Source organism: Salvia splendens, chromosome 17, assembly GCF_004379255.2.
Source record: "Salvia splendens isolate huo1 chromosome 17, SspV2, whole genome shotgun sequence".
Taxonomy (NCBI): Eukaryota; Viridiplantae; Streptophyta; class Magnoliopsida; order Lamiales; family Lamiaceae; genus Salvia; species Salvia splendens.
Genome location: NC_056048.1, coordinates 15,699,167 through 15,706,055, shown reverse-complemented (window position 1 = coordinate 15,706,055; position 6,889 = coordinate 15,699,167). Strand labels below are relative to the sequence as shown.

The following is a 6,889-nucleotide window of genomic DNA, read 5'->3' as shown; positions in this document are numbered from 1 at the left end:
TGTTTGATTAAAAAAAAATAAATAAATAAATAAAAAAAATTCAAACCGAGCAATATGCGAAAAGTGCAGTCAAGATTGATATGGCTAAAGCCTATACCTGGAGGTTGAGTGTTGTTCCTCCATTGAGTACCTGAAGTGTTGCTAGGACCAGCTTGATTTTAGTTTGTTTGTTGAGGCCTCCAATTTTACTGATTGTTGTATTGATTACCTTGGTTGAACCCTTGACAGTTGTTACCAATGTAATTCACGTCCTCCACTGGTGGTCCTTGAAGACTTGGACATTGATCTGTATGATGTCCGCCTTGGCACAACCCACACTTCAACACAGCCACTGCTTGAGGTTGAGGAGTCAGTTGAAGAGATTTAACTGCTTTTTTCATTGAAGACATTTGAGTGCTTATATCCGCCAATTGAGCTTCTATTGCTGTCACTCTTTCCGCATCTTTGGTAGCACCAAATGTATCTCCTGCCTTCTCAGCCGCTCTTCTTGGATTATGCCAATTCCTTTGATTATTTGCCAATCTTTGAAACAATGCTCTCTCTTCATCATGAGTTAGATCATCTAAGTTTCCATTCGACCCTGCCGTGACTAATCATGTGCCTTCATTATTGAGCCATTTGTAGAATTTCAAGAGGTCATGCCCCGGAGCTAAACCATGACTTGGGCATTTCCTTAGCATATCTATGAATCTCTTCCATGCTTCCGCAAAAGACTCATTATATTTCTGTCGGAAAGATGTAATCTCCTCTCTCAACTTCTCGATCTTCATTGGAGAGTTATATTCCAAAAGGAACATCGACTTCAACTCTTGAAATGTTGCTATGTTGTAGCCCGGTAATGAGTCATACCACTCTCTTGCTTTCTCTCTCAATGAGAACGGAAATAAGGCCCTCTTAATCCGATGATGATCCACATTTGGAGGTCTATGAGAGTTTGTCAATTCATAAAAGGCATTAAGATGGCTCACTGGATCTTCATTATCCCGACCATGGAAAAGATTTCCTCCATTCACCAAACTAATGTAGTGAGGTGGAATGTTGACGTTATCATTTTCATAGGCAAACTCCCCCGGGTACTCAATTCCCGACCTAAGAGTGTCGCCAAACCTTCCCACGGGTGGTGGAATCTCATTGTTATTCTCGGCCATTGATTCAACTTCTGACCCCTGACAATCCTCCCTTTCTTCACCAAAGAGTGAGTTACCACTGATTAGACTCGAATAGTCCGAATAAATCTAAAACGCTGAACCTCTAAGCCCTCTCCTTCTTTGATAACAGAGTAATCCAAACGGTGGTGTACCCCGTGATCTTGTGTGCATTCACAATTTTTTTTATTTTTTTTAAAACCCGCGCGACAGAAAAGATACCAAACACAACACAATAAATTTCACTATTACCGAAAGCGAGACCTCTCGACAACTTCGGGGTAAGTTCTATAAAATGTGTGTTCTTTTGATTGAAAACTAAACTACCTAATTACTAAACTAAGAGTTAGAACAATATCACCTAAAAAAATACTCCGTCTTCAAGTCCAGACGTGGTAGATGACTATCACCTCCCATGAATACGAAATGAGTACCTTCAAAATAAAAAGAAAGATCAAATAAAATAAAACACAAATAAACAAACTAGAAGTTAAACAATCTATTGCCTTCCCCGGCAACGGCACCAAAACTTGATGTGTAATTTTAGGTCTATCAAAACAAGATAATTTTGCACTCAACTTCAATTAATTTACCTAAATATTACCACTTCACTGCAAGATTACAGCTTCGTGAGTAGTTATTTAAGGCGTCGATCCACAAGGAAGATAAAGATTATTTAACTCTAAAACAAAGAAAACACATAGTAAAAAGTATTTTTGTTTGAAGATTTTGATTAAAGATCGTGCAATAACAATTACAAGAAATTAAACGAGTAAGACGAATGAAGAGAAGAAATTGTTACTCCAAACAATTGAAGACAAGAAGAGGATTTATCTTATATATTCGATTCTATCTCATAACATGCAAGACAATTAAGAGCAAACTAAGGTGAAAGCACTAAACATGCTAAACACCAATGGTTAAAGAATAGCTAAACACATATTCTTAAAACCAAATTCTACAATTCTAAATATCCTACGGAAGCACGAGATTCAAAGAATGGTTTCACATATGCTCAACATCCATTATCAATTTGTCATCTAAACAAATCCAATTGATAACCCAATACTACTTTCATCCATCTTATTTCAAGCTAAAGAGGCATCAAAATAAGAAAGTAAAACTATCACAAAAGATGCACCTAAAGAGATAATTTCATTCAACGTACAAGTAGCAAAGGCGAAAATGAGATAGAAACGAACATAAGATAAATTCATGAAATTAATTTGTCTAACAACATGTTAGGAGCAACACAATATTTTTAGCCTAACATTATCAAACTAAAATCAAGGATAATGGAGATGAAAATCCTTGAACCCATGGAGATTGAAGATGATGATTTTTTTTCTGGAGAATTCTTCTATTCCAAGAATACATGTAGCACTTCCATCTCCAATTCACCAATTTGTTTCTCCTCTCTTTTTCTCTGCCTGTCGTCGATTTCTCTCTCCCCCTTTTTCTCTTCTTCCAAGCAAAAAACCGCTCCCCTTATCTTCTTTTCCAGCCAAAAATGCTCAAAACTGACGAGAAACTGCCAATTTACAGTTAGAGATGAACCACCCGGTCGGGTGGATTTTGAAACTGAAAAAATCACCTGGCCGGGTGATTGAAATTCCACCCATTCTGGACTCCTCATGCCTTACGAATCTCAGCCGACCGGGTGTTTTGTTAGTGTAAAATTCACCTGACGGGCGTTGCGATGTATGCTCGGGCGGGTAAGTAGCTTTGCTGAGTGCAACGGCAAATAGTGATGCATTTCGGAGCATTTGGCGTCATTTTGGTGGGTCTCCGGCGAACTTTCTTTTACATCTTGGGGGAAATTCCTGTCAACTTTAGAAACTGCAAGAATCTGTTGTTTCTTGATTTGAGCTCCAACCGGCTTGGTGGGGAGATTAGTGACAAAGTTCCCGTACCTTGTATGGATGTGTTTGATATCAGTGGGAATCATTTTTCATGCTCAATACCCAAATTCAGTTACAAATCTTGTGCTCCGGTAAAATCCCTATCTGGAGATTCTGCAGGTACTTATGATCCTTCTTCTGCATACTTGGCATATTTTAGATATAGAACTCAACTCGGATCCTCGTTGCCACTCTCTGGAGATGGGGATAGTTTCTTGGTGTTGCATAATTTTGGTTCGAAAAACCTCAGTGGCCCCCAGCCACCGATGCCTATTGCATCAGAAAGATTAGGAACCCAAACTGTGTATATACACGATTTGATGAGTCATAATTTACATAAAATTATGTATTCTAAGGGGAAATTATAGAAAATATGCTTCGCATCAGGAATACAAACCAACTCGATCAAGTAAGAATAGAAGTCTTGAAATAGCTGCGAAGTGTAGCAAGATCCAACTCAGTCTGAATTCTCGAAAATATTTTTGTAGTTTCAGAAAAATTTTACATTGTTTGTATTTACAATTTTTAAAATTGAGAAAAAATAATATTCACAAATATTTACAAGTCTGTAAACACCCTTGAGATCCTTCTCTCTAACTTCTCTCTCTAAAAGCTTCAAGTTCGACGGTAACCTAGGCGGCTGATATGGATTGGGACACGACGACAGGGACCCGTTGGATATAATGATCCAAGAACCCCCCTAAGTATAAGGTTTGGCAGCGGACTCTCTTGATTGATAATCTTGTTTGATCCACTTCCAGAGCTTGGAAAACCTCGACCCGTTGGCTATATGATCAGCCAAGAACCTCGGAAGGTTGAACGCCACAAGAACTTGCTCAAAGTATCTTGAACCGCCGAGCATCAACCAAGGAGAACGACTCGAGCCATGCCACCAAGATAATCCGCCGTGAGTGGCGCCCAAAGGCGATCCTTGGTCCGGCCACGCCATCGACCAGTGGACCATCGTAGAAGGCTAAAGATTGTAACAACCAAGTGAAGAACATTGAGGGTACATCGGGCCTGGAATCGTCGAAGCCAAGAGTGGCTAGTAGAGTCAACCAGTGTGGACGAGGATGGATTCCAATGGTGTCGAGAAAGAGGAAAGGTAAGGTACATGAGGGCAATATGCACCAAAGCTCCACACTTCGATAATTGATGCATTTGATGGATATGTTGCTACAGTGACATTTGGGAGTGTTAAAAACCGGGTACAAATGAGTCGAGCATCAGCTCAATGAGTGGTAGCATATGGGCCCCCCAACCGGGAGATAGAGAGCCTCATCAGGGACCATTGACCCAGGAGGGTGTCTCCCGTGTCTGAGGTATCCCTATTGTAGGCCTTAATTAGGTGATGGACTAAGGTTTTGGGGATGCAAAGGCTGCATCAAAAGTATAATAGGGTGTTTAAGAGTATTTAGATGACCACTCTAGTTTTAGGAGGCCCGTGTTGTACGTCTATTTTTGCCCAGGGCGAGTCGTCACTTTGGGGCGACTCGGTGATGGTTTTGTTGTTTGCAAATGGTTTTGGTAATGCACAGGTGTGGGGTCCGCCTCACCCTCCACCCCTAGGGGTGTTTTGGGATTAAAAAAAATATATATCTTGATAAGTTCCAAACAAGTGAAAAACTCTACAAAGAGAATTCAACTCATAAGACAAAGTCTATTTTCATATTTGATCAATGTTGTCTTTAAATGACATGCTTACAAGCCTATTTATAGGCTACAATGGATTCTTGAAAGTCTCACATTATTAGTACAACTTAAGACACTTAAAATGAATCATAATAAAAGAAAAGTAACTCCTAAACCTTTGGTGTAACTCTAGGACATCTAAAGTCACTTATTTAACATAAAATGTAACTAAAAAGGGCCCTTCATTTTGGCTGCTCCAACTTGGACGAAAATGCATCATGTATCATCAATTTGGGCCTCCAAAATGTGATATGTAGTGACTCCACACTTCATGCCTTGGGCTGCCCACTAACTTGAATAATATTCACCACTTGGCGCAATGTAGAATGGTCTTGGAATTGGGCTTTTATTTCAGCAACTAAAAACAACATGAACGCCTTTATCTTCTTAGCTCTAGCTCTTGTAATTGGCCCACTTTGAATGATCAATGGATCCATCTTCTTGTCCTTGTAGATCAGCTTGGGTGTGTCTCCATCATTCCCTTCTTCTTCTTCTTCAAGTGGATTCGTCCTCGAATCTAATTCACCAACATAAGGAGATAAATCAGAAACATTGAAAGTAGCACTTACATTAAACTCATCAGGTAAGTCTAGTTTGTAAGCATTATCATTGACTTTTGCAATCACTTGGAGTGGTCCATCTCCTCTTGGCTGCAACTTGGACTTTTTTTTCGGAGGAAATCTCTCCTTTCTCATATGCAACCAAACCCAATCTCCCGGCTCAAAGATGACTTGTTTCTGACCCTTGTTGGCTTGCTTTGCATATTGTTCTGTCCTTTTTTCAGTGTTGATTCTTACCCTTTCATGCAATCTTTTCACCATTTCAGCCTTAGCTTTTCCATCAAGACTTGCACGTTCTTCAATAGGTATTGGAATCAAATCTAGTGGACTCAATGGAGAAAAGTTAGTAGCAGAATGAACACTTCGATTATAAGCAAATTCAACAAAAGGTAAGCATTCCTCCCAACTTTTCAAGTTCTTTTTAACTAAAGTTCGTAGTAATTGAGACAAGTCCTATTACTACTTCAGTTTGTCCATCAGTTTGTGGATGACAAGTAGTAGAAAACAAGAGTTTAGTTCCCAACTTATTCCACAACACACGCCAAAAATGACTCACAAATTTAGCATCTCGATCACTCACAATTGATCTAGGAACACCATGCAAACGGACAATTTCTTTAAAGAACAAATCAGCAATATGAGATGCATCATCAGCGTGGGATGCGCCCTGGAACACATAGTGTGGGATTTAAGCTCGGGAATGGGGATCGAAGGAAACCAACACATCCAGCCACCGAGCCACAAAGCCAATACACGGAGATATGGATGCGGGGTGGGGATGCCCCAATGTGAGACGCTCGACTTCTCCGCCTACACGCTGGAGTTCGAGAGGGGGTGCGCGTCATGCAATGACGAGGGGCGTGGCTTTTTCTCGGTGAAGAATCATATGAGTACCAACCAATACTACTCCCTCATGGCGAATGGAGAATTTGATGTTGAAATTATGGGGATGCGGAAGGCTCGGCTATGGACGTGCAAGTGGGGAACGAGACGGGTGGAGGCAACCTTCCACTAGGCGATGTCGAGGATCACACAAAGTACAAAGAGTAACAAATCATTCAATATCAAGGAGGGCCTTCATCCCCTTCGGGTAAGTCTCCCACTTGTTAATGATGTCTTACAAGGAGGGCCTTCATCCCCTTCGCTAATGCATCAACTCAACAGGTATTGAAAAGACTGATTAAATGCCATAATGTTTTATTTCTTGCAATAATGGAACCGCTCACAACCCCTGACCCGGACCGGTTCTCCAAGGCCTTGGGACTGTCCTTCATTGGATCGAACACGACGGGCAAGATCTGGTTGTTTGTGGAAGAGGAAGCTACTTTTTATATTGATTGTGATTTGGAACAAATCCTACAAGGGCGGCTCAAGTCCCATCGCATCGCTAGCTCTCTAGCCATCTCGGCCGTGTATGCTAAATGCACAAGATATGAGAGATACCTTATGTGGGATAGGATGAGAGAAATTGCTGGGCCCCTCGAACAAACACCATGGATTATCGGTGGTGACTTAAACACCATCCTTTCACACCGGGACAGAATTGGGAGTGACACCAACCGGCAGGCCGAAATGGTCGATTTAGCGGAGG

The 6,889-nt window shown here is 40.9% G+C and overlaps 1 non-coding gene across 1 annotated transcript; it reads left to right on the top strand.

Moving 5' to 3' along the window:
* Positions 1-651: 651 nt before the first annotated feature.
* LOC121775630 lies at positions 652-758 on the top strand. Its single transcript, XR_006045177.1, has one exon. It is a non-coding gene; the product is annotated as a small nucleolar RNA R71 (small nucleolar RNA).
* Positions 759-6,889: the final 6,131 nt, after the last annotated feature.